This window comes from Octopus sinensis, linkage group LG3, assembly GCF_006345805.1.
Source record: "Octopus sinensis linkage group LG3, ASM634580v1, whole genome shotgun sequence".
Classification (NCBI taxonomy): domain Eukaryota; kingdom Metazoa; phylum Mollusca; class Cephalopoda; order Octopoda; family Octopodidae; genus Octopus; species Octopus sinensis.
Window position 1 is genome coordinate 143585171 of NC_042999.1, and position 10147 is coordinate 143595317.

Sequence of the window (10147 nt, forward strand, 5' to 3'; positions counted from 1 at the left end):
CTGTTAATGTATTTGTTTAGCCCCACAAGCCTGAATTGCGCATACCTATGATGAAACAAGAGATCTTTGGTTTTAAGTGCATATATCTGCAGAATTTATAAGGAAGCCAAAGCAATTCAAAGAAAGATACAAAAATAGGTTTTGGTATCCCGAATAAGTGAAACGAATTTGTAAATACTCAAAAGTTACTTATTAAACTAGAAAAATACTCGGAGAGCATAAACCTCCACCAAACAGCTCATTTCCACCCATATATATGCATGCTGAAAATTGCCCAATTTCCCAAACCAACGCCGGCGAAAACATAACCTTGGCGGGGGTAAAAATAATAATAAGACAGCCATATGATTTTAAGAAAAAAAAAACCTTTAAAAACAGGAATCATCTGAAGTGGTTCACAACCACCAACATCATCAGAAACATTGTCATTGCTTCCACTTCAACCACATACACCGCCATCAATGTTATCATTACGGTCACTTCCACCACTACAATACTACCATTACACAACAAACACTATCATCAACACCACTATTACCACCATCACCTCAGCATCACACCGCTCCTGTTGCCATCATAACCACCGTTACTATTTTATCCTCCTCCCATACTTATCTCGACCATCGTCATCATCAACACTGTCTTTAAACAGCAATGCCACCATAGGTTATGTGGAACAATGTGTTTTCAAGGAAGATAATCAAAGAACGTAACATTGTAATACTTCATGTAAAGTAAATATTACAAATGAAAAATCCTGCAAGAATCCATAAAATTCCAGGATCACTACCAAAATTTCATCTTCTGTTCCTTGTGTCATTACCAACATTTCCTGCAAATTTCATCAAATACCGTTCACATCTTTTTGAGTTATTTTGTCCACAGATGGACAAACCAACGCCAATGAAAACATAACCTTCCTTGGCAGAGGTAATAATCTGTTTGACAACCTTATATTTTATTTTTATTTTCTTAAAAGACTTAACTTTTTCTATAACAACACATTTCCTTTAACTCTAATGATGAAGTTGTTCAACTTCGAAAGGCCCACAAACAGGACCATTCTTTATTAGGGGAAAACTGCGTGTCGAATAACTGAAGCAAACTCATGACATTTGACTGTAATATTTATTACCGGATAGACGGCAAGGTGGCAGAAGCGTTAGCACGCTGGGCGAAACGCGTAGCCGTATTTCGTCTGCCGTTACGTTCTGAGTTCAAGTTCCACCGAGGTCGACTTTGCTTTTCATCCTTTCAGGGTCGATTAAATAAGTACCAGTTACGCACTGGGGTTGATGTAATCGACTTAATCCATTTGTCTGTCCTTGTTTGTCCGCTCTATGTTTAGCCCCTTGTGGGTAGTAAAGAAATAGGTATTTCGTCTGTCTTTACGTTCTGAGTTCAAATTCCGCCGAAGTCGACTTTGCCTTTCATCCTTTCAGGGTCAATAAATAACGTACCAGTTGCGTAATGGAGTCAATCTAATCGACTGGCTCTCTCTCCAAAAATTTTGGGCCATGTACCTGGAGTAGAAAAGAATATTTAATACTGGACATAATATATTTCATGTCGGTTATTTACAATGAAAAAATATTAATGATTGCCGACTTGAAGGAGAGAAAAACCACGCCGCCTCCGTAGAAGCTTCTAATAGGACATCGTGTAAATGTTCAGAATTGGTCTGTCCAAGAAACAGTTGTCTGTTCAAAAGTTCGGAGATCGTCTGCTTAGCAAAAGATGAGGCGTGTAAATCAGTCGGCTGCCCTAAGAGCCAAATGGATTATAAGGGGACAAGAGGTTAAATTTTAAAACATCCGAAAAAGCCATATCTCATCACAGGTTCACACTGACTGATCGATCAATCACGTGAAACTGTGGTGGTTCACACAAGGTGTCTAGCTGAGTAACTAGCACTTAGAGTTCGAATTTCGGCTACATTGCCACACTTCTATAAACATAAGTAGTTGTGTTGTAATCAAACTCAATAAGAAGAATAACCAGAAGAATAAAACAATCCCTAAGCAATTATAATCCTTACTGCTATAGTTACAAAGCCTGAAATTTTGTGGGAGGGGGCTAGTCAATAATATCGGCTTCAGTGCTCAACATGTACTTATTTCCTCGACTTAAGAAGAATGAAAGGTAAAATCAACCTCAGTGGAATTTGAAGATAAAGACAGGCAAAATACTGTTAAGCGTTTTGTCCAGCGTGCTAACTGTTCTGCCAACTCGCCACTTTAACAATAATCCTTTCCGCTATGCGCAGTAAAGATCTTGCCAGCTCATCGCCTTAACAATAATAATAATTATTATTTTATTTTGACAGAATGCCAGCAAATTTTAGAGATGGGGAAGTTGATTATATCGACTCACGTGCTCAACTGGTACTTAATCTAAAAGGAAAACCTGAAAGTACTTAGTGTTGATGAAGAGCAATAACCCTGGAACTAGTCCATAAATGTTGCTTTGTGCTGAGCAGGGATGCTGAATTCACGGTTCGAAAATATAAGGACACAGATAATGTGTTGTATAGCCAGCTAGAAACGATGTTTCTTGGGGTTAATAAACAGGACAGCCATATTGTTGGCAATTAAATCCTACCTGAAAGTGCACATTCTCAGGAAATGTTCTGAATCTTCTACACTTTCGGTCCTCAAAATGCACAAGGACAAATATATTTGTGAGTTATTAACATCACGCCAAAGGAATGAATAAAATGAGAGGGGAATTTCATCATATTTACACAAAAATGTTCAATTAAATATTCTTTTCTCTTTTTTTATTTTCCTCTTTTTCTTTTTGCTAGTTGCAAAATTGGAAATTGAAGACTGATGATGCCATTCTTTCAAAGTGGGATCGCAGGATTTCCTCATTCAAACTTTTGAATTTGAATTTCTGTATTCATTTTTACATTTTGAACTTGAATAAGACAGGAAAGCTGTGGAAATATCGTTCAAATCAATAAACAAACTATTTAAATCGCACTGCACTCTTTGTATTGTCTATTTACCTTCGCAAAGAGTATGTCAATCTTTTTAAAATTTAAAAATGATGATGATAATAATAATAATATAATAATAATAATAATAATAATAATAATAATAATATATTGATGATAATTATGATGATGATGATGAAAACTGGAAGCCTTTAACTGAAGAGAAACTTAAATTCATGTATTTCCATTTAATGACATTTAATAAGTGACCTTTAAGTGTTTACATATTCGTTTCGTTTACTTGACATATCTGAGGCTACTTTTACATTTTTACTCGTGTTTTCATTCCATTTTCAGTTAACAGATCTATGTACTTAGAACCAACGATCGTCAAGAAAGACATACCAGCGTTTTATTATTCAAAATTTTTTTTAATTATTTTTTTTATTTGGATCACATCCATGTCTGTTTCCATAGTAACAAGCCGAACATCAAAACTCTTTTGTCTGCAATAAAGCACGTGTTGACAAATATATTGAAACCACTTGTTGACGCTGTGTTCTATTATGTTTATCGCATGAAATGCATATCGAATGCTTAAATTTTTTTTTTTAATATTTACTTTGTAATGTGCTGTTTATTGCATTAAATGCATATTGAATGCTTAAAATTACAAAAGACATGTTGTTTATTCATTTTCCGTGTGCAGAATACAAATTGACAACATGAGTTATTTTCAGGATGTTGACAAAGTGTGCTGTCACGCACCAAATGACACATTCAGATTGTGTTTGCTGAACGGGTGAAAATGATTAAACTTTAAACCCCTATAACTTTTTTTTTTAATTCTGGAAAAAGTAAAATAACTCCAGCAATTCAGCTCGGAAAACTACATTAATCTATCAAATTTTAAAATTTTCGATTAACTTTAATTTTTGAAACCTTGGCAGCCAAACAGAAAAGATCCTTTCATTTCCATGCTTCAATTCAGTGATCTGTATTAAATGTGTCTTTCTAATTTTGAAGAAGCATGATGTGATAGTAGAGAAATTCAATTGCCATTTCTAATAATCGATTGATTTCACAGAGTAGAAGCTCTCTCATTACCTCAAGGTATCTATTTCCTGTTTTCCAAGTTGTGTCACGGTGACATTGCGAGTTGTATGAACCATTAAAATAGAGCATCCAATTAAATTGCAAGTGCAAACAAATATACCAGTTGGTTGGTCGCTGGGAAAGTAGGATTGATGGAATATAGACCAATCGGTTGGTCCGTCAGTAGGCAGGTAGGTCGGTAGGTAGAGGGCCGTGAAGCAAGAGGTTCAGCTAATATAATAGTTTAGGGTGCGAAAAGCCAAGGAAAGACCTTTGAATTAGGAAAAAGGGAGGAGGAGAGAGGGGAGGAGGAGAAGAAGAAAAAGAAAATCACCGACAAAACCATTGAATTTTGAATTGATCCTCCCTCCATCCCCATCGGGGTGGACTGAAAGTAAATCTTGCTCATCCTTGCAAAAGTTCTCTTGGAGATTCTGAATCAGATAGACTGGATTGGGTGTAAAGGTGGAAGAATACATGTTCCAAGTCCAAGAGGATCTGGTTACACTTTGCTCAGCAAGATGAGTCATTACAGCCAGCAAAAGCCACTATGAGCATTGGGCAGTTGGCACCATCCTGGCCACCTCAGCCTGAGTAGGGTAGTGTGCAGGAAATTTCATCTGAGTGGAGGAAATGTGAACAAAAGGCGCTACTCTACTTAATAACATCTACAAGTTTGCCAGCCTGCAACTGTAGTCAGTATTGGCCACAATCCTCAAAAATATGACAGCCCAACTAGAGCAACAGCCTCAGTCCCCAGCAGCTCACATGTCAACAGCTATAAGAACGGTTATGCCCAATGAGAAAGCACTGAGTTGCTATAAGTCTTTGGTTTTGAATAGACCCTCTCTGTAACTTTCATCACCTGCAAGATCTTCTGGTATGTAAGCAATATTACCGTTGAAACTACTGTCAGTCAGAGCCTAGTTGCAGTAAGAGGAAGCAGCATCAAAAATCTCTTTGCTTGAAGACAAGCTGGAGATTCTCCTGCTGATGTCCTTAACTAGGTTCCTGGACACTATGGCTGGGTGGCAGGAACCTGTGTTAATGTAAGACAACTTCTCATATGGTTTCCTAAAGGGCCTATAGGCACCTGATTCCAGGTCTAGGGTCACATCAAGGAAATCTTCCATTTTCAGGTTGGTCCCTATAGTGACCTTCAGTCCAAAGGAGTTCATGGTGCTCGTTAGGTCCTTTCTGTGTCTATCTAGTGTGTGGCCATTAGCCCCTCTTGATATTGCCTGCACGTCGTCCCCATAGAGGCCAAAGCTAGTTGAAAGGAATTTCTTTTTTTGTATATCTAGGGTGAAGAAACTGACTAGGTCAGTTAAATTCACAATGTCAAAAGCATTCATTGCCCCATGTCAAAGGAGCCTCCTAGCCCGGTGCATTTGGTCCAAAGAGACCCCTTATTGAAGAGTAGGGTTCTTCTGGCATGTATGATAATGTGCGTGTCCTTGTTGACTTCAGTACGGGCCCTAGTGAAGTTCAGTGGCTTTTAGAAGAGATCTCTGGATATACAGGGGTAGATATATTTTTATTTTAAGATATTTCGGATATAAGTGCAGAAGTGGCTGTGTGGTAAGAAGCTTGCTTCCTAACTACATGGTTCTGGGTTCAGTCCCACTGCGTGACACCTTGAGTAGTGTCTTCTACTATAGTGTCAGGCTGACCAAAGCCTTGTGAGTGGATTTGGTAGATGGAAACTGAAAGAAGCCCATTGTATATATATGTACGTACTTGTGTGTCTGTATTTGTCCCCCTGCTATTGCTTGGCAATTGATGTTGGTATGTTTACATCCCCATGACTTATCAGTTCAGCAAAAGAGACCAATAGAATAAGTATTAGGCTTACAAAGAATAAGTCCTGGGGTCAATAAGTTCAATTAAAGGCAGTGCTCCAGCATGGCCACAGTCAAATAACTGAAAGAAGTAAAAAAAGAGTATATGTATATTTATATATGTATATGTGTGTATATATATATATATATATATATTCTTTATCCCATAATTAGTGGCCTGGTGCCCTGGTTAAAAGGATTATAGGTACAGGCATGGCTTTGTGGTAAGGAATTTGCTTTCCAACATCATGGTTCTGGGTTCAGTCTCACTGCATGGCACATTGGACAAGTGCCTTCTACTATAGCCTTAAGCTAACGAAAACCTTGTAAGTGGAGTTGGTAGGTGGAAACTGAAAGAAGCTGTTGCATGCATATATATATGTTTTTTCTGTGTCCCTTTCTGTAGAAGAGCGTAGGCTTGAAACGTAAAAGACTTTTTCTATTCCTGAGCGTTATACTAATACATCTATTTGTTTTGTACACCACCTATCTTTGTCTTTTGTTTTTTTCGTAAACTCTCCCTATATATACACACACTTTATCAATAAAGCATATTACTTTACCTCTGGTATTCGAGTACTATTTTTTCTACCTTGTTTCACATTTACATACTTACTATGGTATATCATCATCATCATCATAATCATTGTTTAACGCCTGCTTTCCATGCTGGTAAGCTAGGCGGCTGCACCAGGCTCCTGTGTTTCTACAGCTGGATGCCCTTCCTAACGCCAACCATTCCGAGAGTGTAGTTGGTGCATTTTTACATGTCACCAGTACAGGAGACATAGGGGGCTGGCATCAACCAATGATCGGATGGTGCTTTTTACATGCTACCAGCATGGGAGCCAGTCAAAGCGACACTGGCATCGACCATGTTTGGATGGTACTTTTGATATGCCTCCGGCACAGGGACCATAAGTACAATTTCCACTTGATTGTGATTTGATTTAATTTGATTTTGATTTTGATTTATATATATATATATATATATATATATATATATATATATATATATACACATACATACACAGACATGCAGGAAGTAAATAGACACCTTTAATTTTCAAAATCTTTTATTTAATATGCAAAGTGAACAATTGAAATGTAATTGATAGGTAGGACTACATACATTAGTATTTAGTTGACTTTCCCTTTGCAGTTTTTAATTCAGAAACTCTTTTTGGGATAGAATTGATGAGCTTTGTAATTGTCTTGGAATTTCTGCCCACTTTTCATGCAACAATCGAAACAATTCATCTTTAGATTTAGGTTTCTGTTGAGTTTTTCATATAGCTCTATCTAGTATACTCCAAAGATTTTCAATTGGGTTAATGTCAGGAGATTGGCTCGGCCAAGGAAGCCTTTTGATCCTATTTTCAGTCAACAATTGTTGATTCCTTTTCGCTGTGTGGCATGGAGCCCCACCTTCCATGAATAAAATCTTATTTCTCATTATGTTATCGTGTGAATACATTGGAAGCAGTCCTTGCTTAAGTATTTCGATGTATTTTTCAGAGTTTATGGTTCCAACACATTCGATCAGCTCAGAATGACCATTGCTGGTGACAGTTCCCCATACCATTACAAAGATACTGCCATGTTTCACAGTTGGTTGGTGTTGTTTCAAATCAAATTCTTGATTGGGAAGCCTCCAGACCCAAACATGTCCACTGTCTGAAAATAATGCAAATCTGGATAATTCTGAGAAAATTGCTCCAACTCAAAATGAACTGGATTTTTCTGACATCTCCTCAGCCCATTTCTTTCTTTTCATGATATTAATTGGTTGAAGGAGAGGTTTTCTTCTAGCTGCTCGTCCATAATACCTAAGCTTATGCAGATAAATAACACATGTTCTTGGACTAACTTCTATCTGTTTTGCAATGTCAGCAGCCTTCGAACAAGGTTCATTTTCCACAATTCTCTTCAAACAGTGTAGCTTCCTTTCCGAGGGCCCAGGTTAGCCAGGACAAGAATCTGTTGATTCTTTTCCCTGGCTTTTGAATTGCACTATAATTCTATTAACAGTAGCAAGAGGAATTTGATGATTTTCGGCAATTTTTCGCTGGCTAAGACCAGCCTCAGATTGCCCAACAATATGACCTCTTTGAAAATCCGACAGTTCTGCTGAATTTTTTGAGCATGGCATGGTTACTCTTCGCAAATATTTAATATAATGGCACCTGGAATGAAAAAGAATAATTACATTGTTAATTCTATACTGCTGAAAACATATTAAGATGCTTAGATCAGAAATTTTGAAAATTAAAGGTGTCTATTTACTTCCTGCATGTCTGTAAATTGAAAGGTATAATGAATAAATGCTCCAATTGGTCAAAAAATATAGATAAACATTAAAACAATAGGGCATCCAATGGCAAAACCAATAGTATAAAATATACACATATACACAAATGAAAGGTGATGAAACCTAAAAGGGTAATACGAGTGAAATCGAATGAAGAAAAATAATTGTAATAAATTAATGCATAATAAAGACAACTAATGATGTGAAGCAGCATCCTTTGAAATGATTGTAGAGATGGGCTTGAATGGACTCTGTTCTGGTTACCTTACACTTTATTTTTTATGTTTATATTTTTGTATTTTTATATAATTATCTTATTTTAATTCCATTGTCTTAAATTTTTAGTCGCTTTTATTATGCATTAATTTATTGCATTTATTTTTCGTCATTTTACTTTACTTGAATTACCCTTTTAGGTTGCATCACCTTTTATTCGTGTATATGTGTATATTTTATACTGTTGGGTTTTACTATTGGGTGCCCTATCATTTTAATATATATTTATATTCAAATTTTGATAATTTGGGATTGATATAAAGTTGTTTTGACCGATTGGAGTGTTTATTCATTATACCTTTCAATATATTTCTCCTTTTGCCTCTGTGTCACCTGGGAACTTCCAGCTGCAGTCCTATTTTCATTTTTGTTTTTCGTTTTAACGAAATTGCTTTTTGATTTAATGAAATTATAGAATTATCCTCTTATACACACACATATATATTTGAAAAAATGAGAAGAGATGACTTTTTTTGGTGGGATGATTTTTATTTTATCTTAATAATAAAGTTTACAGTGAGTTACTCTGATATGAGCTTCGAGCTTCAAGTATTTTCAAATTGAAAAATGCATGTTTTACTGGTTGCTTAAAATAGCAAAAGAATTTTTCTTATAAGCATACATACAATATATATTTATTTATATATATATGTACAATATATAATATAATATAATATATATATATAAATCACAATAAAGATAAGACTAATAGTAATTGAGAACAGTGGGGAGGAGAGTTAAGTCCATCAAGAATAAAGAAATGGAATATTTTGGAGTGGTCAATATTGTTCTTGTCAAAAGATATGTTTGTATATGTATAGATATATAGTTATATATAGATATATGTATATGTGTGTGTATATATGTGTACACCATACTACCTGTGAGAACTGAATAGGTGACCTCAAATCAATAGGCACCATATAGGTCATCTTTTGACAAGAACAATATTGGCCACTCTAAAATATTCCATTTCTTTATTCTTGATGAACTTAACTCTCCACCCCACTGTTTTCAATTACTATTAGTCTTATCTTTATTTTGATTTTTATTTATATATTTATTTCTAGTTTTTTCTTTATTTCATTTACCTTTTTCTTCTTCTTATCCTTCTCTCTTCATTCTTGTTGTTGCTGTTCTTCTTCCTCCTAGTCATGTATGTATATATACTCTTTACTCTCTTTTACTCTTTTACTTGTTTCAGTCATTTGACTGCGGCCATGCTGGAGCACCGCCTTTAGTCAAGCAAATCGACCCCGAGACATATTCTTTGTAAGCCCAGTACTTATTCTATCGGTCTCTTTTGCCGAACCGCTAAGTGATGGGGACGTAAACACACCAGCATCGGTTGTCAAGCAATGCTAGGGGTACAAACACAGACACACACATACATATATATATATATATATACATATATACGACAGGCTTCTTTCAGTTTCTGTCTACCAAATCCACTCACAAGGCATTGGTCGGCGCGAGGCTATAGCAGAAGACACTTGCCCAAGATGCCATGCAGTGGGACTGAACTCGGAACCATGTGGTTGGTTAGCAAGCTACTTACCACACAGCCACTCCTGTGCCTACCCACACAGCCACTCCTGCGCCTACATACTCACACACACACACACACATATATATATATGTATGTATGTATTTTTTGCCAGACTTGTCTGGCATCTGTGCCGG